General features: G+C 43.0%; 1 protein-coding gene across 8 annotated transcripts in view; it reads left to right on the top strand.

Moving 5' to 3' along the window:
- The first annotated feature begins 12323 nt into the window (after positions 1 to 12323).
- Positions 12324 to 26241, top strand: part of PPFIBP2 (PPFIA binding protein 2) — a 189600-nt gene continuing 175682 nt past the window's right edge. For 5 of the 8 annotated variants that reach the window (XM_054025792.1, XM_054025791.1, XM_054025789.1 and 2 more), the window contains exon 1: positions 12495 to 12583. The gene's annotated coding sequence lies outside the window, so the exon portion shown is untranslated. Of the gene's footprint in view, positions 12584 to 26241 lie in introns of all 8 variants that reach the window. The other 3 variants (XM_054025787.1, XM_054025784.1, XM_054025785.1) reach the window with 2 other exon arrangements.

Here is a 26241-nt window from a genome sequence, read left to right as displayed (position 1 = left end):
GTGATCCCATAGATTTGCAGAATGATATTGATGAGCATCTCAGAACTAGGCATGAGTTTACATCTCAGCAGATAATTAAGGTTCATACTCATTAGAAATGTGAAAAGAAATCAACCTTGTAAAAACATCATAACAAGAGTAGAGCATATATTCTTGGACAATTTGTTAGACTAGATAGAAAACAGATGGAATAACTAAATAGGAGAGCACAGTGGGTCTAAATGGGTACATCTACACTGCAAAGAAAAAACCTGCAGCACTGATAGTATGCCTATACTACCCACCAAATCGGTGGGCAGCGATTGATCCAGTGGGCGTCGATTTATCGTGTCTAGTCCAGACGCGATAAATCGACCCCCTGAGTGCTCTCCCATTGACTCCTGTACTCCACCGCCGTGTGAGGCACAGGCAGAGTCGACAGGGGAGCAGCAGCCGTTGACTCACCACAGTGAAGACACCGTGGTGAATAGATCTAAGTACGTTGACTTCAGCTACATTATTCACGTAGCTGAAGTTACGTAACTTAGATCGATTCTTCCCCCCTCCTCCCCCCAGCATAGACCAGGCCTGAGTCTCAGGGTCTGGGTCAATTGACTCGGGGCTGCAAGGCTTGGATTGCAGGACTAAAAATAGCAGTGTAGATATTACAACATGGGCTGGAACCTGTGCTCTGAAACCCAGTGAAGGGGAAGGGCCTAGGAGCCCAGACGCTGCTCCAAGCCTGAATGTCTACTCTGCTATTTTTAGTCCTACAGACCGAACCCCGCAAGCCTGAGTCAAATGACCCAGATTCTGAGATTTAGTACCATGGGTTTTTCTTTTCAGCGTAGACATACTCAGATATGTACTCTGTGAAGACAAAACTCAGAGCCAGGACATGCTATCAAGAAAATTGACTTCAAATGTGTCATAATTACACTGGTCTACAATTTTTGAGAAGTCGTCTGCTTCAGAGATAAAATGTGCTATTTATTATGTATTTTGATATGCTGAATTCAAATATGACAATTAAAACAACTGATTGGCTACTGTTTCTAAGATCAGCAAAAGGGTTATATAAATAAAATTGATTATGAAACAAAAGGCAAAAAACTATTATGTACATAGTTTAGTCCTATTCAGTGTCTACTCGGTGCTTCTTGGCTTGTCTCTTGTATTTATTAAATGGAGCATTTCTTGTCACTGTCCAGCAATAGTCTGCAAGCATTGATGGGCTCCATTTGCCCTGATAGCGTTTCTCCATTGTTGCAATGTCCTGCTGAAATCGCTCGCCGTGCTCGTCGCTCATTGCTCCGCAGTTCGGTGGAAAAATATCTAGATGAGAGTGCAAAAAATGTATCTTTAGTGACATGTTGCAACCAAGGTTTTTGTATGTTTTGAGGAGGTTTTCCACCAACAACCTGTAGTTGTCTGCCTTGTTGTTTCCGAGAAAATTTATTGCCACTAACTGGAAGGCTTTCCATGCCGTCTTTTCTTTGCCACGCAGTGCATGGTCAAATGCATCATCTCAAAGAAGTTCACGAATCTGAGGACCAACAAAGATACCTTCCTTTATCTTAGCTTCACTTAACCTTGGAAATTTTCCACGGAGGTACTTGAAAGCTGCTTGTGTTTAGTCAATGGCCTTGACAAAGTTCTTCATCAGACCCAGCTTGATGTGTAAGGGTGGTAACAAAATCTTGCTTGATTCAACAAGAGGTGGATGCTGAACACTTTTCCTCCCAGGCTCCAATGACTGTCGGAGCGGCCAATCTTTCTTGATGTAGTGGGAATCTCTTGCACGAGGATCCCATTCACAGAGAAAACAGCAGTACTTTGTGTATCCAGTCTGCAGACAAAGCAAGAGAGCAACAACCTTCAAATCGCCACAAAGCTGCCACTGATGCTGGTCATAGTTTATGCACCTCAAAAGTTGTTTCATGTTGTCATAGGTTTCCTTCATATGGACTGCATGACCAACTGGAATTGATGGCAAAACATTGCCATTATGCAGTAAAACAGCTTTAAGACTCGTCTTTGATGAATCAATGAACAGTCTCCACTCATCTGGATCGTGAACGATGTTGAGGGCTGCCATCACACCATCGATGTTGTTCAGGCTACAAGCTCACCTTCCATGAAGAAGAATGGGACAAGATCCTTTTGACGGTCACGGAACATGGAAACCCTAACATCACCTGCCAGGAGATTCCACTGCTGTAGTCTGGAGCCCAACAGCTCTGCCTTACTCTTGGGTAGTTCCAAATCCCTGACAAGGTCATTCAGTTCACCTTGTGTATGAGGTCTGGTTCAGAGGAGGAGGATGGGAGAAAATGTGGGTCCTGTGACATTGATGGTTCAGGACCAGAAGTTTCATCCTCTTCCTCGTCTGACTCAAGTGAGAATGATTCTGGTGCATCAGGAACCGGCAGTCCTTCTCCATGGGGTACTGGGAGTATAGCTGATGGACTGTTTGGATAATGCACAGTCCACTTTTTCTTCTTTGACACACCTTTCCCAACTGGAGGCACTATGCAGAAGTAACAATTGCTGGTATGATCTGTTGGCTCTCTCCAAATCATTGGCACTGCAAAAGGCATAGATTTCCTTTTCCTGTTCAACCACTGGCGAAGATTTGTTGCACAAGTGTTGCAGCATATGTGTGGGGCCCACCTCTTGTCCTGATCTCCAATTTTGCAGCCAAAATAAAGGTGATAGGCTTTCTTAACCATAGTGGTTATACTGCGCTTTTGTGATGCAAAAGTCACTTTACCACAAATACAGCAGAAGTTATCTGCACTGTTCACACAAGTACGAGGCATCTCTGCTCACTTTGGCTAAATAGAAATGTGTCCCTTTGCAAAATCAAACATTGACAAATAAGAGAGCACGACACTGTATGATTTCTAGAGCTGATATAGGGCAATTTGTTCAGCAGAGTGATGTAAGCTTTGTTATGATTGCATCATCCATGACTTCTAGGAATAACATGATGCAATTCATATCCTGTATGATGCAATACCAGCTTCAGATTGCATCATTCATTGTTTTGCCTAAAAAGCAAGTACTGTCCAAACCCAGTCATAGATTTCTTCATAGACCCAGTCAAAGATGTATTTTAGTCATTTCTGATTTACATTGAGATCCCTTCCCTTTATAACTCACTTATCCTCCGCCATTCCCAAGTCAAGGGTCGTATATACTGACCCAATAGCATATCTTGAAAACTAGAGCCAATCAACAATTTTAAGCATCATTTTCGTTCTCAGTGACCCAGAATTAGTAAAGTTTGACTACATTTATTTCAGAAGCATTTTGGCTGTAAAGCAGTGTTACAGAAGTGCAGTATGGAAGAGAGAAGCAGTGAAAGTTATGCAGTATTAAACCATCTGGGGATGCAACAAGCCAAAGCAAATGACCTCCTTGAGAAGCTACCTAGAAACATAAATGGTATTTACCAGGACACATTGCCAGTAATATAAACATCTGGACTGAAGTATCAGTGTGGATGTTAGAATTAAAAGGTAATCGAAAGGTTTATTTGCCACCTGTAAAAACTTTGCTTAATGTCTAGGTGTGAATGTGAAGACACCTGGAAAAAATATTACAGAGTTTGTGAACATTATCAAGTCCGGTTTTTATGTGGACTAATGTAAATTATAGCCAAATGTGGAAGGTTTTCTCTTTTTGTTTTAAGTGGGAAAGGGTCTTACTTAACTGCAATTACCTAAGAATGGCCATGCTGTGTCAGACCAATGGTCCACCTAGTTCAGTATCCTCTCTCTGACAGTGGCCAGTGCCAGGTGGTTCAGAGGGAATGAACAGAACAGGGCAATTTCAACTAAGGTGTCCAGTCCCATCTCCAGGAAGGAAGACTGCCGAAGCCGTTCAATACACTGTGTGTGAATTTTTTGGAGGATATAGGGATTGTTTTTTTTAACATTTAAGTGAAGGGGGAGGGGAGGATTCACATTTTCTTTTGGCCATGGGAAAGGACAGAGAGATATTAAGTAGCTGATATTATTTATTATTTCCCAGTAGGTCTTTTTAAATTATATCATATCTGTGATAAATTCAAATATTCACCTTTATACACTACCTTCTTGACTCTTACAAAGTAACTGTAATTGCTTATAGAAAGTTATTTATTGCTTATGGAAAGTTAATTAACACTTTTCAGGTGTGCAATCATGAGTTGTTAAGATATGAGATAACAGGAGCCCTCTACTGGGAAATTGATAAAAAGGAGGATTAAGAAAGATACTGAACACTAGGTGGAGGTATTTGCTTGCCATTATTCTTCTTCCCTGATGTTAGATCTATAGCGGTCTCAAAAATTAGTTGGATTTAGACAGCCTGCTCAATGGCTGTACTGGTTTAGACATTACATTTTATAATGCTGCACAAAGCTTACAGATGCATTATTGAATGCCTTTTAAAAATATTTAAAAGTTATTGCTGTTCCTGTGAATTCGTGGCATTATTGTACTAGAGAAGACCTACAAGGATCATTTCAGTCACAGGACACAGTTGTTTTCAAACGAGGGGAGATTTATTAAAGATGAATGCTATGGCAGACATTAAAAACACCTGCTGCTGCAGAATGTTCAGTATACATTGAAGAATAAATTTTACAAGAATTATTTTGAGTTTTAATATCAAGGACCTGTTCCTGTTCCTCTCCTCTTTCTCATAAAATTCAGAAGTAAATTGCAGATATCCTTTGTGTAGGAACAAAATATACCCATTAGAGTTTTCATCCAGAATATTTCACATTAACTCCACCAGATTTGTGGGGGTTTGTATGTATTGTGGTCATTCTTCTGTAGAGGGAAAAAAGTCTTCCCAAGGACTTGTCAAGGAAGGGTTTTACAGATGGCCTAAAATGTAGTGGAACCACTCCCAGCAGGCCTCAGGGAGGTTTGCTAAGACTGTATGCAGGGCATCCACAGAATTGAAGGGGCTGTTGTCAGTAGATCTTCAAACTGGACATGCTTTGGCCATAAAAAAGCCTGTTCAAAGAGGAACAGGGTACCAGGCTACCTCTTCTAATCAGACACTATGGGTATGTCTACACTGAATCTGAAAGTGAGCCTCCTCATCTGGATCCACAGACTTGTGTAAGCATGGCTTGCACTACTGTATTAAATAGCTGTGTAGACATTGCTTCAACATTGCAGCTTGGGATGGAACTTGAGATCCGGAGCTACAACATCTACACAGCTATTTTTAGTGCGCTAGCAGAAGTTGGTGGACCTGGGTTCGGAGGCTCGCTCCCAGGTGTGTTGTAGACATACCTTGTAAGGCTGTCATAGGCCAGCTGTATTGGTGAATGTTAGACAAAGGAAGGATTTGATCTGTCTTCTCTTGCATCCATTCCTCTGTAAAGGTTGTTAACTAGCTTTGCATAAAGGATAAGAATTTAAATGTATGTTTTGTTCCTTGTGGCAAGGTCTGCCTCCAAAGCACTTCCTAGTGGACTCCCATGGCACAACTCACCCCACTCGTTTCCTCTTTAATCCCCCTCTGTCAGGACTTTTGAAATCTCTCTCTTTAACAACCTTTGTGTCAGCAATCTCAGCCTGAGGCCTACCTTCTCTTCAGAGAGACTCTTGACAGGCAACTGTTTCTTTCAGCACCCCCAGGCAGGGCACTGTTAAACAACAGTATCAAAGGAAATAAAACAAAAGTGTCTTCCACCTCTCTGGGGCTACTCTTCAATCCAAGCTAGTTTCCTTACAAGCTGGATCTTTAGGCCCAGTTTACTACCAGGCAATCTGCCTGGGGTCTGACCTTCTCCAGAGCCTGCGTCAGGAGCCTCCTTCTCCCTGCTGCCCTCTCCCTGCAAGGCCAGTCACAGGTTATGTCTACACCAGAAATGCTACAGCAACACAGCTGCACTGCTGTAGCACAGACACTGCAGCAACAGAAGGGATTCTTCCGTCACTGTAGTAAATCTACCTCTGAGAGACGGTAGCTAGACTGACAGAATTCTTCCATTGACCTAGTGGTGTCTACACCAGGGCTTAGGTTGTCTTAATTACGTCACATTCTCATACAAGAGGATATATAGTACTTGAAGTTTTCTAGAGAATTTTATGGGAAAGAAGGGAGGAACAGGTCAGTGCTAAAACAGTAGAACCTTTCTAACTCACATTCATGACTGACAGACCCATTATGGACTACGAAATTTTATGAATTAGCAAGTCTGCGAGTGAACAGACAATTCAAAAACACTAAAGCTACTACACCAGAAAGTCAAGTATCAGAGGGGTAGCCATGTTAGTCTGTATCCACAAAAACGAGGAGTCCAGTGGCACCTTAAAAACTAACAGATTTATTTGGGCATAAGCTTTCATGGGTAAAATCCCACTTCTTCAGATCCTTTGTTCATTTACTTTAGTTTATAGTTTGTGTTTTCTAAATGTAAGTGCTTGTTTTGTAAATATACTGTAGTGTATTTATTATTACAAGATCTCATTACAGCTCTTTACTATTAGAGCTTGGTTAAGTGATGGGCTGAGACCACTAGCCTGTCTTGTGAAAATGCTTGGATTCGTTATTAAGAAAAACTAGATTCAGTGAGGCTGTATGACAAATGGGTTACTGGCAGCCACTTCACTTAAATTTCAATTCTCTTCTGGAAATTGTACAATAAAACCAGTTTATTAACTCTTTACCAAAGGCAAACTGCAATCTGGTATGTATAACTGGAAAACAATTTGAAAAGATTTTCAATTTATATACAACATGCACATGACATGCCTTAGGCTCCATTACTGAACTGAGCTTCAGGCGGCTAGACCCCTATGCTGATACAATGCCCTGCTGAGGCCATTGAGCCTCCATGTCAGAGGACTAGCTATGAAAAGCACATTGCAGGGCTTGTCCACTGTCATCTGTTTTTAGGCCCTGTTCCTGCAAGACTGACATACTGATTTAACTTTCTTTACACATGTGAGTAGCCCCATTGGGCCTTCTAAAGAGACTACTCACATGTATACGTGTCAGTACAGTTGTAGGATCAGGAGCTTGCAAAAATGCAGGCCTTTACAGCATTGCCATCTTGACCCATAATCCAAGATTGTGATATTGGAAAAGAAAAAAAAACTGCTCAACTAACTTTTTACCAGCAGAATAATGTATCCCAGTATATATAGCTGGAGATGGAAAGTGGAATATTTATTGAGATAACCAGTGAATTCTTGATACTGAACACTTGGGAGGTCACAAACAATATTTCACTGCTTCTGCTGGAAATAATTTCCTGATAACATTAATAAGGTTTCCCATGACTCAGTTTCCACACAAGCATTTCTTTATTAGTCCAAAGACCACTTAGTGTTGGTTACATCCAAAATGCAAACACAGTATAAACATACACACCCCCACCCCCACACACCCCCTACATTATATACCCTAGAAACCATACAGTTATAAGCATTGGCAAAAATACTTAAAATAGGCTCAGGCCAGGGAATTACATTGCATGAATCTGGAGGTGTAAGGTAAAGCTCTGACAAAGAACCCCTTAAAAAAACTTGCTTTTTTTATACACTATAACAAACAAGTGATGTCATTGCTGGTTACTGAACCTTAGCTGCAGTTAGCTGAAGGAGTTTAGGGCTGTATTCTGCTCTCTTCAACATTTTTTCCTTTATAAGACTTTCACATATTTTTTGGACTAAGCATTTCTAACCAATTATTTACTGCACCTGGTGCCCAATTAACCATTTTTTCTTTATTTCCCAAGCCTTAAATAAGATAACACCCGTATTCCAAAGGCACAAGCAATCCCTCTTTCCGTGAATTCATTCTTTTTGGTGACATGCTTTGAACCGATTATTCTTGTTTACATCCAAACTCAATTTAAAACCATAGTTTGCTCAGGTCTAATCTGGTCCTTTAGTCCTACAGCATCGAGAAAGGGCAGGGGGGAAAACTGTCACTAAAACTCAGACAAAAAACAGTGTGACAGAATCACTGTCTTTTGGGTTTCCTGCCTTGTTTTTGCATAGGCTCACTTTGAGAAGCAAGGTTCTGCTGTCTCTGAATAAAGTTCATTGTTATCAGAGAGAAGCAGAGTCCTAATACACTAGTGTCACAAAGACAGCGCTGTATCTCCACTGCTGTAGAAAAGAAACAAGCTATTCTTAGTGAATTATGGAGGGATTACTGGAATGGTAATTAGCCAAACAGAAAGAGTACAGGGGTTCAGGACAGCTGAGAGAGAGAGAAACTGTTTCTCTATGCCTACACTGGGGGAGAGTCATGCTAGAAAAAAATTAACTAACATGTTTTAATGAACATGACATAAAACATGACTTTACACTAATGTAGTCAGGGACAAGTAGTGTTTAAAAGTGTGTTAACTGTCTGCAACAAATGGATTGATCACAATTACCCAACCTTTTTCAATATGACTGTCCTTCTACACATTTTGGGCAAAATCATATTTAAATCATGTTAGTTAAAATATTTTAATAAACATGTTTTCTAACATGACACATTTTCCTACTGTAGACATGACCTGAGGGGCCAGGATTTGAAAGCAGGGCTTAAAGAGGTCTGAGAAAGGGACTGGTTCCAGCATTGCACAGTTGTGGTATTTTGTTAGTTCATAACTATATTTTAGGGTAAACACCTAACTTAATTATATTTGAAATGCTCCTTAGGCCATTTAGTGCTCACCAACAACCTATCTGCCTCAGACCCATATCAGAACTGTATTTTATTTTATTTGGCCAACTCTGCAGCCCCATGTGATTTAGTCAACTTAAATCCCTGCTTGAAAGGAAACCTCAAAGTTAACAGGGCGGCTGAGCTGAGAGGAATCTAGAGAAGCCAGCAGTAGGAAAGATGAGAATCAGGTTCAAAAACAAGTCAAAATCAGTGCAAGATCTGTGGGTTCTGGCCAATTTTACTTAGTTGCTAGCATGTTAGAGATATTCAATTTCAATCCCCCTTTACTCCCTCTCCCATACTGGACAGTTTTCTTCTACCAGTCAAGTCCAGTTCTTTGCCCTGGTATGTGCTTTATGGCTCCTAGCTTGCAAACATTAATGCATGAACTTAACTTAATTTTAAGCTCATGCATAAATGTTTGCAGAATTGGGCTATGTTAGATGATTAACAAGGAACAAAACACCTAACAAAACCATTAAACCTTTTGGTTTTCCAAGCACAGCAGTGTTTTACGCTGACTGGAAGGAATTCTTAAAATGACAGATAATAAGAAGTGCACCTCTACCCCGATATAACACAAATTTGGATATAACGCGGTAAAGCAGTGCTTGGGGGGGGGGCGCACTCCGATGGATCAAAGCAAGTTTGATATAACGTGGTTTCACCTATAACACGGTACGATTTTTTGGCTCCCGAGGACAGCGTTATATCGAGGTAGAGGTGTAATTAGAATTATGTGGAAACATAACATTAAATATTTGAGACCATTCAAATGGGTGCAAGATATAATCTGATGGCACTCAACATCCTTCAATAGTTCAAATATGATTTTGCAGTACAGACTAACTGAAATTTGTTTTTAATTACATCATGCACATTACAACTACTTAAAACTTCTTGTTGTATTTTCTGCTAATTGCCCACTGTCATTTAATCATCTCCTTAGAAAAATAACATAATCAGACACACACACCACATGGAAGCTGTGATTTTTCATCTTTTTGAAGGAGCTGTGTCAGTGTCATGCATGCTCAGTGACCTATTTGGGTGACAAAAAACAAAACAATAGATATTGTCATCAGTCTCTGGATCAGCAACCTGCATGAAAGGGACATGGTCAGTAAATACTAAAGGCCTGATCTTATCATACTTTATATGAGGCTCAGAAACAATCCTGCAATCTGATTAAAAAGAAGTGAAAAAGTACATCTTTAACCTGCAGGTTGTCATTTAAAGTTAAGTAAGCTTTATTCCCTAGGGTTTGTCTATACTAGACAGCTTTGATGCTAAGTGGTAAAATTACTGTATTAGAAACCAAAATAAGCAATACTAATATGTCACCTTTATACCAGTATAACCGGAGTCTAACCTGGGGTTTGTACTAGCATAAATATGTTGGTAAAAAAATCACCCCCCTAACTGATAAGTTATACAAGTAAAACTTTTAAGTGCTGACCAGGCCTTACTTTGTTTCTATATCTCTGGAGAGGCTTTTTTTCTGGATCAAAAGTTTATATCCATAGTTTTAGTTACTCCTGGAAAATTCTTGGTACAGAATAGTAGTATTGCAACAAGAAATATCTGTCTCAACAAATATTTGTTTGATAACACTGTTCTGCCAAATTTTTAAATTTATTATTCCATTTCAGCAATAATGTAATCGGGATATTTGCAAAGGCACAAATAGCAGTGGAGAATTGGGTGCTAAATAGCCATTTGTGCTTTTGAAAATCTTTTCCATACAGTGCATTTCTGCATCACCTTCCACTCAAAGGCTCAAATCACTGAGGCTCTGATCCTGCAAAAAGAGGGCTACAGAGCTTATTACAGAATCAGGACCCAAGGCACTAGTAAGAAAGCCCATTTAGATACCGAGATAGACTTTACCAATTTTAATGAGTTAAGGCTCAACACACTGCTGAGAGGTAGAGCAAGTCTTAATGATTCCATTTTAGAGACAAGGAAACTGAGGCACAGAGTAGCAATGATCACAACTTGTCCATTGTCACACACGGAGTCAATAGCAGAGCTCAGAGTATGTCCTGATTCCTGCCATCCCTTTGTAACCAAACCCTGGTATAACTATTTTGGTTGGAGGTGATATTTTATATTTATACTGGTACAACCTCCAGCATGGATGCAATTATAACCAGTCCAAAAGTGCTTACGTTGATGTAGTTTATTACCCTTCCTGTCTGGAGGTAAGCTACACCACTGTTTTCACTTTTAGACCTCAAAACTACGATACCCACACAAGGAAATAAAGAAACAAATCAACAGAGCCAGACGTGTACCCAGAAGCCTCCTGCTACAAGACAGGCCCAGAAGAGAAACCAACAGAACTCCACTGGCCATCACCTACAGTCCTCAGCTTAAACCTCTCCAACGCATCATCAGTGATCTACAACCCATCCTGGACAATGATCCCTCACTTTCACAGACCTTGGGAGGCAGGCCAGTCCTTGCCCACAGACAATCTGCCAACCTTAAGCATATTCTCACCAGCAACCACGCACCGCACCATAACAACTCTAACTCAGGAACCAACCCATGCAACAAACCTTGATGCCAACTCTGCCCACATATCTACACCAGCCACACCATCACTGGACCTAACCAGATCAGCTACAACATCACCGGCTCATTCACCTGCACGTCCACCAATGTTATATATGCCATCATATGCCAGCAATGCCCCTCTGCTATGTACATTGGCCAAACTGGACAGTCACTACGCAAGAGGATAAATGGACACAAGTCAGATATCAGGAATGGCAATATACAAAAACCTGTAGGAGAACACTTCAGCCTCCCTGGCCACACAATAGCAGGTGTAAAGGTAGCCATCTTACAGCAAAAAAACTTCAGGACCAGACTCCAAAGAGAAACTGCTGAGCTCCAGTTCATTTGCAAATTTGACACCATCAGATCAGGATTAAACAAAGACTGTGAATGGCTATCCAACTACAGAAACAGTTTCTCCTCCCTTGGTGTTCACACCTCAACTGCTAGCAGAGCACCTCACCCTCCCTGATTGAACTAACCTCGTTATCTCCACACTGATATATACCTGCCTCTGGAGATTTCCATTACTTGCATCTGAAGAAGTGAGGTTCTTACCCACAAAAGCTTATGCTCCCAGTACTTCTGTTAGTCTCAAAGGTGCCACAGGACCCTCTGTTACTTTTAGACCAGTACAACTGCAGCCACGCTAAGGGGCTTGCACCGCGTTAACTATACCACTAGAGAGATACAACTCTGGGTGTAGACGAGACCTACGTGTTGGCATTTTACTGCACCCATGAAAGCCTGTTAAACCAAATACTTTGTAGTGAGAAGCGTGGAAAGTTTGCACCCGAATGTAGTTACTGAGCGGGAAAGATCTAACCGGCAAAGAAACGCCAACCGCCCGGGTCTCCCCTTGGGTCCTGCAAGTGTTGCTACAACTGCCCCCGTGTGCAGCCAGTGACCCCGGGGCTGTTCTGAGCCCCTTCTCCCGTGTGCCAGCGCCCCGGGAAACACCTGCCCCGAGGCAACCACGCCGAGCCAGTACCCCGCACTGCCCTCCCCTCTCTCCCCCCGCTTCCACTCCAAATCACGTGGGAACAATAGCTGCCTGCCGATCCCGTCCCCAGAACCAATGGCGCTGGAGCTCGGACTCGGGCAGCCGGACTCCACTCGCCCTAGGCAGCGGGGCGCAGGGGCCAGTGCGCGGCCAGGGGCGGCCGCTGCGCGCGCGCGTCTCCTCCAGCCCGAAGAACAAGCACAGCGCCCGCGCAGCTGCGCCGGCCGGGGCACAGCGCGCGCCCCGGGGTGCCACGCCGAGGGGAACCGGGCCGCTCAGGTCAGTGCCGCCGGGCAGCCCCGCGCCTGCCTCGGCGGGAGGGACTAAGTCTGTGCTGTGCCCCGCCAACAAACGGTAACTCGGCCAGTGCTGGCTCACCTCGCGGGGCGGCTGGGGACGGGCTGGGTTTGGGGCTCCTCCAAGACACCCCTAGCGGTTCTCTTGCCCGCTGTGTCCTGAGCAAGCCGGGGGCTGCGTGTGACAAGGCTGAGGGGCAACTGGGAGCCCAGAACTCTGCGCTACCCCAGCCTCTGCCACTGACTGGCTCTGTGTCCTCGGGCACCTCACTTCACTTCGCCATGAGCTCAGAGCTGCTCTCGGTTTAAATACTGGTGCCAGAGTCGGGTGACTCACTTCAGTGTAAGAGCCCGCAGTAATCCAGCCTTCCGTGGCTCAGTTTCCCCTCTGTGTAAACACCCATCTCACAGGCTGTTCTTGGATGTTTTTGTTAATTATTTTAAGGTGCTGTAAGTGTTTTGTTAGACGTGTGCTGTGAGTGTCTGTAAACTAAGTGTAAAGCTGGGTTTCCTGCTTCCTTTTTTTGGTTTTGTTTCCTTGCATTATAGGAACTTTTATTCTTTCGCCAGTAATATTGAGACATTAATTTTAAATGAAAATGACTCATGAAGAGACTCCCTTATGCATGTTTATTCTTGTTGGGTTAAGAAGGCTTTAAAACGGAATTTATGCTGGTGGGTTAATAAACTAGTTTATTGACATAAGGCTGTTGATTCAGAGTATGTGCTGTCATTGAGTACATCCTGTTGCAGCCAAACTTAGTTAAGTGGAAGAGAGGAATGTACATATTGTTGCATGAGCTGCAATTCATAGCACTGCTGTGCTTTCAGCATTCAGTCCTGCTTTGTTTGTTTCTTCGTTCTCATTGCTGCAAGAGTGAAAGAAACCTGGATTCAAGTATATTTTATGTAATGTGGCGTGAAAGTGTTTATCCAATGACTAATTCAGAAAATAAGTTACCAAAGGGAATAAAATAGCTAAGAGGACAGACACCATGTATGGAACAATGGGGGATAACATTATTATTATTATTATGGATTATTTTTTCACCACACAACACACAATCAATTCTAAGCTCTCAGGAGCTTGACTTTTGTTGTTTCTAAGACCTCATCTACACCTAAAAATTAGGTTGATCTAGCTACATCACTCATAGATAAGGTTATGATTTATTCACTGGTATTTTTAGTAAAAGTCATGGACAGGTCATGGGCAATAAACAAAAATTCACAGTCCATGACTTGTCCAGGACTTATACTAAAAACACCTGTAATTAAATCTTGCGGGGACCTGGAGAGGGGAGTGCTCTAGGGGGCTGGGCATGGGGGGACACCCGGGCCCAGTGGCAACAGCTGCCAAGGGCTGCGGACCGTGGCTGCTCCGGTTGGGTGCCACCAGAGCAGCCGTCTGGTGTGGCTGTCCCGGGGCCACGTGAGTAGCTGCCCTGGAGCCGGCTGCTGGGGCGGCCTTGGGGTCAGTCACGCTGGCCCCTGCATAAATCACGGAGGTCACGTAGCCTAAGCCCCGGTATCGACACTGCTAGGTCAACTTAAGAATTCTTCTAATGACCTAGGTGATGTCTCTCAAGGGGGATTTACTATAGTGGTGGAAAAAAACATTCTGTCGCTGTAGCAAGTGTCTATACTATAGCGCTGTAGCTGCAGCTCTGTAGAACTTGTGCGTTAGGGTACATCTACGTATATTTGCAACCCGGGAAGATATGGGAGGCAAGAGTATAGGGTGATGTCAAATGATCTCTTATTTCATGAGTGTTGACTTTGCTTAGGGATCTATCAAATTCACAGCCCATTTTGGTCAATTTCACGGTCATAGGATTTTTAAAATGGTAAGAGAAAATACATTAGGCAAACTAGTGGATATGGGTGTCTGGGTAGCTAATGGATTAAGATCATAAGACACTCTTTCCTTAACCCGTGTATTAGATCATTTTAATATTAGCTTTAATAAAAAGAATTAATTTGTCTGTGGTGTGAGATTTGCATTAGAAAACACACTATAATAACTTGATAAGGTTCTTGCAATGCATTCAGTTCCTGATTGTGGTCTTTTTAGGGGAACTTTCTTCTCTTCTCATTTTTCTTTTGGTATTAAGAAGCCCCGGTAAATAATTGTGTGTGTTGTGTATATACCAGCTGACCGTAGAACAAAATGGGAAAATGTTTCCAAGCCATCCATCTGTTTGTTTCCAACAAATGAAGTCCCTGATCCTGCTGATCTGTGCAGGCATAGCCCTGTTCTTACATGAAGCCCCATTGCAGTGGGGCTCTCCTAGGCTTGGGTATTAATCAGTTTACAAGATTCAGGGTCTACAACTATCACCTCCTTTTAAATGTCTATTTTAAGATTTTTAATATAATTCAGAACATTCAGTATTTATCCAAATAGAGATGATAGTATTTTCCTATATTTTAAAGGTTTTCTTTATTGTAAAAATACATTCCCTCATGCCAGGTGGGTGAGGTAATATCTTTATTAAGAATTTCTGTTGGTGAAGGAGACTAACTTTGTAGCTAGACACAGCTCTTCTTCATGTCTGGGAAAGTTACAGGGAGTGTCACAGCTAAATACAAGGTGGCATATATTGTTTTGCATAAATCATTAACACATATTCTAAGGGACCATTCAAGGTGAAGTGGCCCATTAACACCTCTTCAGTCATAAGACAAAAGAAGGGGGTTAGTGGGATACAGATTGTTGTAATAAGCCATAAATCAATGCCTTTATTAAAACATGAGTATCTAATGTCTAGCAAGATCTCAGGCTCCTGTTTTCAAGGTGTTGTGCAGGATTCCTTTGAGCACGAGGACTGCGAGGTGGGGTATGGAGTAATCATTTTGTGAAAAGTGCTCACCCACGGGTGATACAGTGTTCTTGTCTTTTATTATTTTTCTGTGTGAGTTCTTTTGAGAGGGTAGTGATTGTCTTCTTTCACCCACGCAGTTGTTATTGGGGCATTTAGTGCATTGGATGAGGTCCACCACATGTGTGACAAGCTGTATGAAGGCTCACAACAGTATAAACATAGGCACATTTTCATTAAATGCAGTTTATCACACAAGGCCTCTCTGTATTTTCTAAAGTTACAAAATGGTAACTTGGAAAGTAAATGCACTAGGATACAAAACCACCTGCGATGCTCACAATTTGGGGGAAAGATAAAAGGCTTCAAAAATGACTTCCAGAGACATCACACAAAAGGGGATTACACCATTCAGATACTTGTAGATATTATCATGTCCTCCCCCTTGCCATCCTTGACTTCCCAAAATAGTTGAATAGCCAAGTTATACATATTTAGTTTTTGTAATCTCTCAAAATCCAAGAATTCCAGCCTGCAATACTTTTTATTGCTCTTCTCTAAATTCCCTCCAGCTTGTCAATATCTTTCCATGGTATATTAAATTTTCTATGCTACGTCAGCTTGCCAGTTTATTTTGAGGCATTGCCTGAAGCAATAATTGAGACCATATTTTTCCCTGGATGATTAGCTCTCTGACTTTATTTGATCCCCCACAACTAAGGAGATAAGATGCCCTTGATGGACTCTGGCTGCATAATTTCCCCTCTTTACAATATAGTAGTCCCTGTCTCGTCCTCCAGCTTTTATGAAGGCACTTCTTGTAGCTAAATGACTATTCCCATAGATTTTTAGTTCAATGTTTTTATTTACATTCTCTTGTGTTCTTGTTACACTTGGTGCAATTCTTTCTTCTTTGTTTGTGTGGATGTTGTGCACTTTTTGCATTTCCCAGTAGCACTACAAATCTATTTGGCAATTCATTGATATGTAGAAGCCAATGAGCACAAGAAGCTTTAATTTCAAAGATAAGTTTTGTTTAAAAATAACAAAATCAGCAAAGCCTATGTAACTTCTAGATCAACTTGTCCATTGCTTGTTTTATATTGATGATTTGCAAAGTTACTAATTAGGAATCCACAGAACTGGCAGTATGGAGATCTGTGTTCTTTGTCTCATGTTTGCCATTTGTAAAACAGATAATATTACTCAGAGGTGGTGGTGGGTTGATGTAATTTTTTTAAATATTTGTGTATGCCTTATGGCTAGAATCTCCAGAGTAGAAAATCTCTCTACTTCCTCCATTCGTGTAAGGCAGGGATCGGCAACCTTTGGCACACAGCTCGCCAGGGTAAGCACCCTGGCAGGCCAGGCCGGTTTGTTTACCTGTCGCGTCCACAGGTTTGGCCGATCGCGGCTCCCACTGGCCACGGTTTGCTGCTCCAGGCCAATGGGGGCTGCGGGAAGTGGCGCGGGCCTCCCCCAACCAGCAGTTCACAAGCTGCCCATGTTCAGCATCCAGGATCTCTCGTTAATAATCTTTGGGAAAGTTGTCCATTGTTGTACATCACAGTAGCTTCCAGGTATGAACACAAGTAAATCAGTCAGCATTTATAAATCAAAAATATGAAAAGACAATACCTTAAATTTTAAACCCATTTTGCAAGATTTGATTTAAAAGATGAGCTTTGTGTCATGCTCTGGGTGCTAATAAACTCTAGTGCTGACAGTCCACCAGTGAGGACAAATTCCACAATTGGGGTCCTTCACTAAGAACACCTTCTTTCCAGTCTGCAAGAGTGTGTGTCTGAAGATTGTCAACAAAATCACTTATTCTGATCTCAGCCATCGTGCTGGCATATAGGGCTGTATATAATTCATAAGGTAAGCCAAAGTAGCCCATGGAGCACAGGCTGCAATGGACTCTCATCCATCTCTTTCCACTAAGCAGGTAGGTCATCATATTCTGCAATAACCGGAACGTCTGAGAGATTTTCAAGGATACCCCCATGTAAATTCCATTTCACTAGTCCAACCTGGAATGAGGTGCTGTGGATGTGCTTAGCCATATGTTTAGTTTGTAACAACTGAATGATTTCTGCACAGGGAGCTGTGACTGTAGTAAATTTCCATTCAATTCTCCCTGTGTATCAGAAGCGACAAAAATTGCATGGCAGTATAACTCTGCGACATAGAGCAACTTAACACTATGCCAAACCTATCATGGAATTCTAAGGCCTGGTCTACACTGGGGGGGGATATCGATCTAAGATCCGCAACTTCAGCTATGAGAATAACGTAGCTGAAGTCAACATATCTTAGATTGACTTACCTCACGGCGCGGGATTGACGGCCGCGACTCCCCCGTCGACTCTGCTTCCGCCTCTCGCCCTGGTGGAGTTCCGGAGTCGACAGGGAGCACGTTCGTGGATCGATTTATCGCGTCTAGACAAGATAGATTGATCCCCGATAGATTGATCACTACCCGCCAATCCGGCGGGTAGTGTGGACGTATCGTAAGTGAACTTGGAAGAGGGGTTTGGGATCTCTGCAGAGGAGGAGTCCTGACGCTGTGACTCTGGAATTGATTTTTTTAATCCGAGTCCCTCTTATGGCAGTATGATGTGCTGACCACGGAGCCATTAGGTGAAGACAGATGATTTCTAACGAAGTGTTCCAGTGTTTGCTCTCTCTTAATCTAATCCTGTCTCATCTCTGTGTAGATATAAATATATCAATCATCACCACCATGCTATCTGAGCATGGGTGAGTGACCACACTTCACCCCTTCTCAGCACCTTGCAGAACCAGTCCCTTTTTCCCCCCACCATGGGGCAAACGTTTGTTTATTTTATTTGGCATAACAGTGAATATGGCTGCTTTTAGTTTAACAGCAACTTTAACTTTCTCGATCTTGGCTAGCTATCTGTGCACCCATATCCTCATTGGTGCCAGAATAGCTATTACCTGAGAATTAAATAACTGTTTTTGCAGAGCCTACAGAAGGAATAGAAAATATAATTTCTATGTCCTGTAAAAATAGTGGCTGTATTTTCTTTCTGTATGATTATATTGAGGAACTGAAGTAATTTTTTGGTTTCAATAACAATGTTTATAGAATAACAACATTTAGAAGGGATGTCTGTCAAATTTTGGCATTGGGTATTTGACATCACTTTTTTTTTTTAAGCAGGTGCATAAATAATTGCTAGATTGAAGCCTAACTCGATTAGTGCAGTTTTATACACTTTCTGTACTTTCTCTGGTATTTTTTTAAATAAAATTAAAGGTAGTACAGTGCAGAGCATAGTCATTACACATGGATACTAATACATAAAAACAACACATGGGGTACATAAGCTATTTCCATGCACGTGTAGCGAGAGAGAGAGGCATGTTTGTTTAATTTTTGAAGGTCATAATGCAGAAATTGCAATTATCACAATAATAAAAATGAAAATATTGCCTGGAATTAATCTTGTCATGATTTTCTTGGGACAATAAAATCAATCATTGTTGGAACGTAAAGAAGACAATTGGCTATCTGCCTGACAATCAATTAAATAATGGGGAAAGCCAGGGCTTCCTTAAAAACTTGGAACAATCATTTCTATTATTTTTCTTTCCATGTGAGTTTGAAGATGTACTATGCAAACTGCTGCGTATAATTGTTAATAACCATTTTTCTTTAAATAGAATATTAGAAGTGGAAAGCTTGATGGTTAAGGGGACATGTTTTCTCAACTGTAATAATATACACTGTGTCTGTGCTAAATTGCATCATCCATGTGAAATGTGAAGTAGTCCAAGATTAAGGTGGAGGATTAAGGAAAGAAAGCAGCTGTCTATCAGGAGGAGGCGGAAGGGATCTTTAGTATGCTGGCCCAGAAATTAAAAAGGCTTATGGTAGCCACAGAGAGTGGTTAAAGCATGTGTTTGGAAATGGGGAATGACAGACTAGACTATGGAAAAATTGCAGTGTGCTGGCAGCGATGGTGCCTGAACTCCTTATTGGAGGCTAGAGGCATTTTACAAACTACCCAAGGACATGCTGCTAAGCTAGACAGTGTGAAGCAACTGGAGTCTGCATTAGGGGAAGGAGGTACAGATGGCAGACTTGGTTTTCTCCCCTAGAATCTCAGGATAGGCTCACACTCATTGAAGGTGGAGCTGCTTCCAGGGGTCAGGGAGCCGCCCTAGGTACTGAAGAGGCAAGTGGTGGTGTGTGGAGAGAGCAGCAGGCCTAAAGACTGGTTCTGTGGTGTAGACAGCAGCAAGTGCTTATCCACAACCTCATATGCGATTCTTGTGTTAATTTGGAATAGTAATAGAAGGTTCATGAATATTCATAGTAAATGAATCACACACATACTATGGCTACATCTAAGAGTTCACCAGATTGTGTGGCTTCCTGGCTGCCCCAAGCAAAACAAAAAACAAAAAACCTGCGGCGCGGCCGGAGCCAGGGTGCAGGGGGACTCCCTGCCCTGCAGATGTGCCCCGGCTAGTGGGGGGAGGGGGAGGAAGCGGGGGGAGAGAGAGAAGGGGGGCAGCCAGGGCTTCAGCGGGGCGCTGCCACGCGGCCCCTCCCGCTGTGCCTCCTGCCGGGAGGGCTCTGCACCACTCCGGTCGGCTGGGAGGGAATGATGCGGGCTGCCCTGCCGGGCTTGCTCCAGGGCGCTCCCGTCCTCCACGCCGCTGCCCCCTACAGGGCGGCCGGAGCGGAACAACAACAACAACAACAGCGGCCGTGCCGCCCTAGGATTGGGCGGAATGCCGCCTCCTACAAGCTGCCGCCCCAAGCACCAGCTTGCTCGGCTGGTGCCTGGAGCTGGCCCTGTGTGCAAGTAGGGTGACCAGATAGCAAATGTGAAAAATCAGGACAGGGGGTACAGGGTAATAGGAGCCTATATAACAAAATGCCACAAAAATTGGGACCGTCCCTATAAAATTGGGACATCTGGTCACCCGATGTGCAAGAGAAGTAAGTACAACAGATAGGTTCAATCTGCAGTACCTGGATCCGGATTTCAAACACTCTCAACATTGGAACTGGGATTTTGATTCATCCAAAATTTAAGTCATAGGCAATCTGCAAAGATCAAAGCTAGACAGTCCTGAAATGCAGAGATTTTTTTTTTTTTTTTAATCAGGGATTCCTGCTTGGGCCCATCTCTAATTACTCACTTATACTTTCATACAAGAACATCACTTTGTTACTCCATTTGCACAAATTTCTACGCAAAAATACAGCAGAAAATTCTTAATTATGACAGAAAAATCTTTATCAAATTTGAGGTGACTCTAATAAACACTGTGAATTATGTGTTTGTTCCAATATGGATCTTGTTAACCCAATTATTGTTTGCATGTTTAACCTGAATTTGGTATGTAAAGTGAGATTGAAGTAGTCCAGATGGTAGCATCTGCTTTAATGGTCCATAATCAGAGCATCTTACTTTGTCATTTCACTAAGATTTATGAATATAACTTATTGTGATGATCATGTATTAGTGTGATATAGTAGGTTGCCAAACCAAAGTATTCTGGTGATATCTGGAGATAATGCTTTGTTTAGAGAAGACCTTGGAGTAAATCCAATTTAGTAAAGAGATAAGAGACCATCGTTAAGAACCTCATGGAAACAAAGGTTCTGCGTTTTGCTGAGATAGTCATTGTACAATACAATAGCAGTGTGTGTGGTGCATATTCAGAACTATGTTATTCTGTAAAGAAAATCTGTTCATATTTGAATTGCTATTATCACCTAATGCAGAATTTCTAGCTAGCATCTGTATTATAGCATTCCCTCTTGTGTAATTTGATGGCCTTATTAATTGGTTAATTGGTACTATTAATAAAAAAAACTCTTGTCCCACATCTGTAGAGGCACAAGGCATCCTTTGTAAAATCATCCCCACTGTGTATTATAGGAAGGCACGGATCAATTGAACTTATAACAACAGTATATGGGACTTGTAGAGAGAAATCTGTGAAGAGACACACAACTAGATTTTTCTGTCTATTTTTATCTTCTCTAAGTATCATGTTTATCTTAAGCTTTTTTTGAAGACATAAGAATGTACAAAATTAGTTCCAGGTTGTTACTCAGTGCACTTTTTAAATATTAATGTAGTATAATCTGCATGAAATAGAGACATTTGATTGCAGAATTTCAGCACAGAATTTGTGTTGGTATTAAAACAGAACTTTTTTGTGCAGGATGGAAGTAACAGATGGTGTCATTTGTCCTTAGTTTCAGCACTCTGACTCTGAATTGGAAGAGTTACTGCCTATTAGGGTACGTCTATACTTACCTCTGGGTCCGGCGGTAAGCAATCGATCTTCTGGGGATCGATTTATCGTATCTTGTTTAGACACGATAAATCGATCTTGGAAGTGCTCGCCATCGACGCCGGTACTCTTGCTCCGCGAGAGGAGTATGGGGAGTTGACGTGGGAGCCTGCTTGCAGCGTGTGGACCCGCGGTAAGTTCGAACTAAGATACTTCGACGTAGCTGAAGTTGCGTATCTTAGTTTGAAGTAGGGGGTTAGTGTGGACCATGGCCAGCTCTGGCTTTTTTGCCGCCCCAGGCAAAAAAGCTTTTTGCCGCCCCCCGGCAGGGAGCATGGAAGGGGAGGGTGGCGAGCCCGGCCGGGGCCCCGCTCTCCCCGGCCGGCCAGAGCACCGGGAGGAGGACAGCAAGCCCGGCCGTGGGCCCGCTCTCCCCAGTCGGCCAGAGAGCCGGGGGAGGGTGGCCCCATTCTTCCCGGCGGGTCGGAGCGCTGGGGGGTGGGCGGCGAGCCCAGCCGCGGCCCCGCTCTCCCTGGTCGGCCAGAGCGCCGGGGGGAAGGTGGCGACCCCGGCCGGGGCCCCGCTATCCCCGACTGGCCGGAGCGCCGGCAGGAGGGCGGAGAGCCCGCCGCGGCTCCACTCTCCGCAAATGGCCGGAGCGCCGGGGGAGGGCGGCGAGCCCGGCCGCGGCCCCGCTATCCGCAACTGGCCGGAGCGTTGGGGGAGGGCGGAGAGCCCGGCCGCGGCCCCGCTCTCCCCGGGTGAGCGCCGCCCCCCTCCAGGCGCTGCCCCAAGCACATGCTTGGAGGGCTGGTGCCTGGAGCCGGCCCTGGTGTGGACCAGCCCTTAGAAAGGATGTAAACCAAAGTTTGACAAGCATTTCCACTGTTAACCTCCTCCCTTCGAAATAACATTCTAAGCTACTCTAAACAGTAACTATATTTTCTTCTGTTTGTGCAAGTGTCTGGGAGGTTCGCCAGCCTTTAAGATTATAACGAATCTTACAATTGTTAAATTGTTCTGTTGTGGAAAATAGCTCATTGAGTTTGGGGGGGTGAGGGAAACGGAGAGTAATTTTCAGTTCATGATTTGATTTAATCCAAAATCTTTCAATAAGACATAATGTAATGGGTGTGATTTTCCTCTCACTTATGCTGGTTTTATGCTGTAATAAACAGCATTCTTTTTTCTAACACAAGAAATTTCACAAACTTAGAGTTAAGTTTGCTTGAGTGTATTTTTTCAGTGTGCAAACATTAACTAAAAAGGAAGGAAACCATTAGGAAGGAGTCCATAAAACATAATACCAATCTGAGTGTTAGCCCAGTTTCATCAACAATCCTCCATGCAGATTTCTGTGTATTTACATTATAACTCTAAAACAATCGGATAATATAGTACACACTACTAAAAAGCCCATAACCAATTATATTCCTATGTACATTTATAATGTATAATGAAATAAAAGATAAATAGGTTGGAGTTAAAGTTGTGCGTTGCAATGTAATTTTTCAGTTCTTTGAGGTGTACAATGAGGATGACAGCATAGTGCAGGGGTGTCCAAACTGTGGCTCCGGAGCCGCATGCAGCTCTTCAGTGGTTAATATGCGGCTCCTTGTATAGGCATATTAGGCATACTCAGAGGCTGGAGCTACAGATGCTAACTTTCCAATATGCTGTGGGGTGCTCACTGCTCAACCCTCTGCTGTGCCCCAGGTTCTGTCACCACTCCACCCCTTCCCCCAAGGCCGCTGCCCCTTCCCCGGAGCCTGCCATGTCCTCACTCCTCCCCCCTTCCCACCAGAGCCTCCTGTGCACTGCAAAACAGCTGATTACGGCAGGCGGGAGACATGGGGAGGGAGGGGGAGGCACTGATTGGCGGCGCTGCCAGTGGGCAGGAGGCACTGGGGGTGCAACTGGGAGTTGGAGGGGGGTAGTGGATGGGGGACTGCTGATATATTACTGTGGCTTTTTGACAATGTTCATTAGTAAATTCTGGCTCCTTCTCAGGCTCAGGTTGGCCACCCCTGGCATAGTGAATTGAAATTGAATATATAAAGAGAACATTTGTGTCAGGGTCAAAGAGTGTCATGATTGTAGTGGGATGCAGCTTGGAGACAAATATTTTGCTGGGTGTGACCGTTTACTGAAAATGTATTTCCTTTTAGCCCTTCCATTGAAGAAATACACTTGAGCAACTTCAATTCAAAGTTTACAAAGTTTTATGGGTGGGAATTTCCTAATTAATCTTTTTATATGTGTAAGTAAGGGGTTGGGACAACCTGCTAGGGTTCCCATAATTGGGAGCCACTGTTACTCTTTTCAGCCTCAGCAAATGAAAGCTCTGCTTCTGCTAAGATGCGGATTAGCTCCTGCTTGTCTGCCCTGCCAGCAAACTCTTTAGGACTTTGCCAGTCCAAACCTTGCCTAGCAGGTAACAATCAGTGAACCCCAACTCCCAAGTTCCCCACAGATGTCCAGCCCTCTTACTCAACACTCACAGAGGTTATTAAGTTAGCTGCTCCTTTAAAGAGACAATACACAGCAGTTTATTAACTGGTGATGACAAACCCCCAAACAAATCACTGAAGTTGGTTTATGGTAAAAGTAAACTGTGTATTAACAAAACAGTATAGGTTTAAGTCAGGGGTCCTCAAACTGGGGGTCGGGACCTCTGAGGAGGTCATGAGGTTATTCCATGGGGGGTCGTGAGCTGTCAACCTCCACCCGAGACCCTGCTTGCCTCCAGCATTTATAATAGTGTTAAATATATTTAAAAGTGTGTTTAATTTATTAGGGGAGGGTCGCACTCAGAGGCTTGCTGTGTGAAAGGTGTCACCAGTAAAAAAGTTTGAGACCCACTGGTTTAAGTGATACCAAGTGGAAAGAATAAAGATTAAAATGGTTACAAACAAACAAAAGTAAAACATGCTTCTAAGGCCTAAGGCTTCTGAAAAGTTAGGTTGACCCAGCTACATCACTCAGGGGTGTGAAAAATCCACACCTCTTAGCAACATAGGTAAGCTAACCTAACCCCCAGACTGTGCTAGGTCAGTGAAAGAATTCTTCTGTCGACTTAGCTAACACCTGTCTGGGAGATGGATTACCTACACCAACAGGAGAATCCCTCCTGTCAGCATAGGTAGTGTCTACACGGAAAACACTACCGTGGTGCAACTGCAACATTTCAAGTGTAGAAAAGCCCTAATTCTAAAATTTAACTTCATCAGCTATAGTTCTTTTTCAGGATGGTTTCCCTACTTACAGCAACTTCTGCGATGTGACTGGCTGTTCCAGCCTTACAGAATCGAAGTGTTCGTGTCTTAGGGCTTGTCTATACTTACGCACTGGTTCAGCGGCAGGCAATCAAACTTCTGGGTTCGATTTATCGCGTCTTGTCTGGACGCGATAAATCAAACCCAGAAGTGCTCCCCGTCGACTCCGGTAATCCTGCTCGGCACGAGGAGTACGCGGAGTCGACGGGGGAGCCTGCCTGCCGCGTCTGGACCGCGGTAAGTTCGAACTAAGGTACGTCGACTTCAGCTACGTTATTTACGTAGCTGAAGTTGCGTACCTTAGTTCAAATTGGGGGGTTAGTGTAGACCAGGCCTCAGTGATCCACTTCTTGAGGAAACAAATGGGTTTGCTCCCTCCCCCACCCCCCCTTTATAGTCCAGTAAATTTTGAAAGTTCCTTTCCCTTGCTGGGTGTAGATGCCACACCCTCCGGTGTAGACTCCATGCTGGTTCCTCCTCCACTGGTGATTTTACAATGCAAATGATATCTTCCTGAGATCTCTGATACCAATGAGTAGCCACATCTGGTATGAGGTGTTGGCCTCTTTCCTTTGTCTGGAGAAAACCTGTGTATTAGTTCCCCCTGACTTGCCTGGTTTAAACACATTTTAGTCACATATTTCCATAGTACATCTGTAAAGTTCTTTGTGAGATAACCATACATACATCAGGTAAGAATATTAATGATCAGTGAGTTATTAGTTTTCCAGTGATATATTGCATGCCACCTTTTGGGTAAATATCATGACAACAGTCTGCCATTTGGTATTTGGGGCATTCTTAGGGCTACAGGGGTAAGAACTGATGCATATATAGTGTGCAGATTGCTTTTTAATAGTTAAGTAGTACCTTACATTGAAGTCAAAGGAGCTACTTGTGAAGTAAGATTATATCTAACAGGAGTGAGAGAATCTGGATACAGGCATATGTTAGAGGAGAATTGGGCTCAATATAATAGAGAGATCCTTATTTATTCAAAGGAGGGACAGTCCGGTGTAAGGGATATAAAGAACAGTTTTATTATTTACTATTTTCATACAGTGAAGAGAAGCTTATCTGATGTGGAGTACAAAAGTTGACTGAATCTCATTTTCTATTTAAATGGCATTTCCAGTTTTTAGTCATGACTTTGGTAACCAAAAATCTGAGAGGTGGGCTTGCCATTCCATACAGGAAAGGCATGTGTGTTATGTATAACATGCACATGCAAATAATTATTACTGAGCAAGATCATGGCCTGTCCTATTCGTCCACAATGTGGATTAACCATACAGGGCGTGGGCAGGGACGGTAGCCTCTGTGAAGCT

Source organism: Malaclemys terrapin, chromosome 4 (genome assembly GCF_027887155.1).
Source record: "Malaclemys terrapin pileata isolate rMalTer1 chromosome 4, rMalTer1.hap1, whole genome shotgun sequence".
In the NCBI taxonomy this organism is placed as follows: domain Eukaryota; kingdom Metazoa; phylum Chordata; order Testudines; family Emydidae; genus Malaclemys; species Malaclemys terrapin.
Note: the sequence above shows the minus strand (reverse complement) of the source record. Positions and strands in the feature narration are given on the sequence as shown.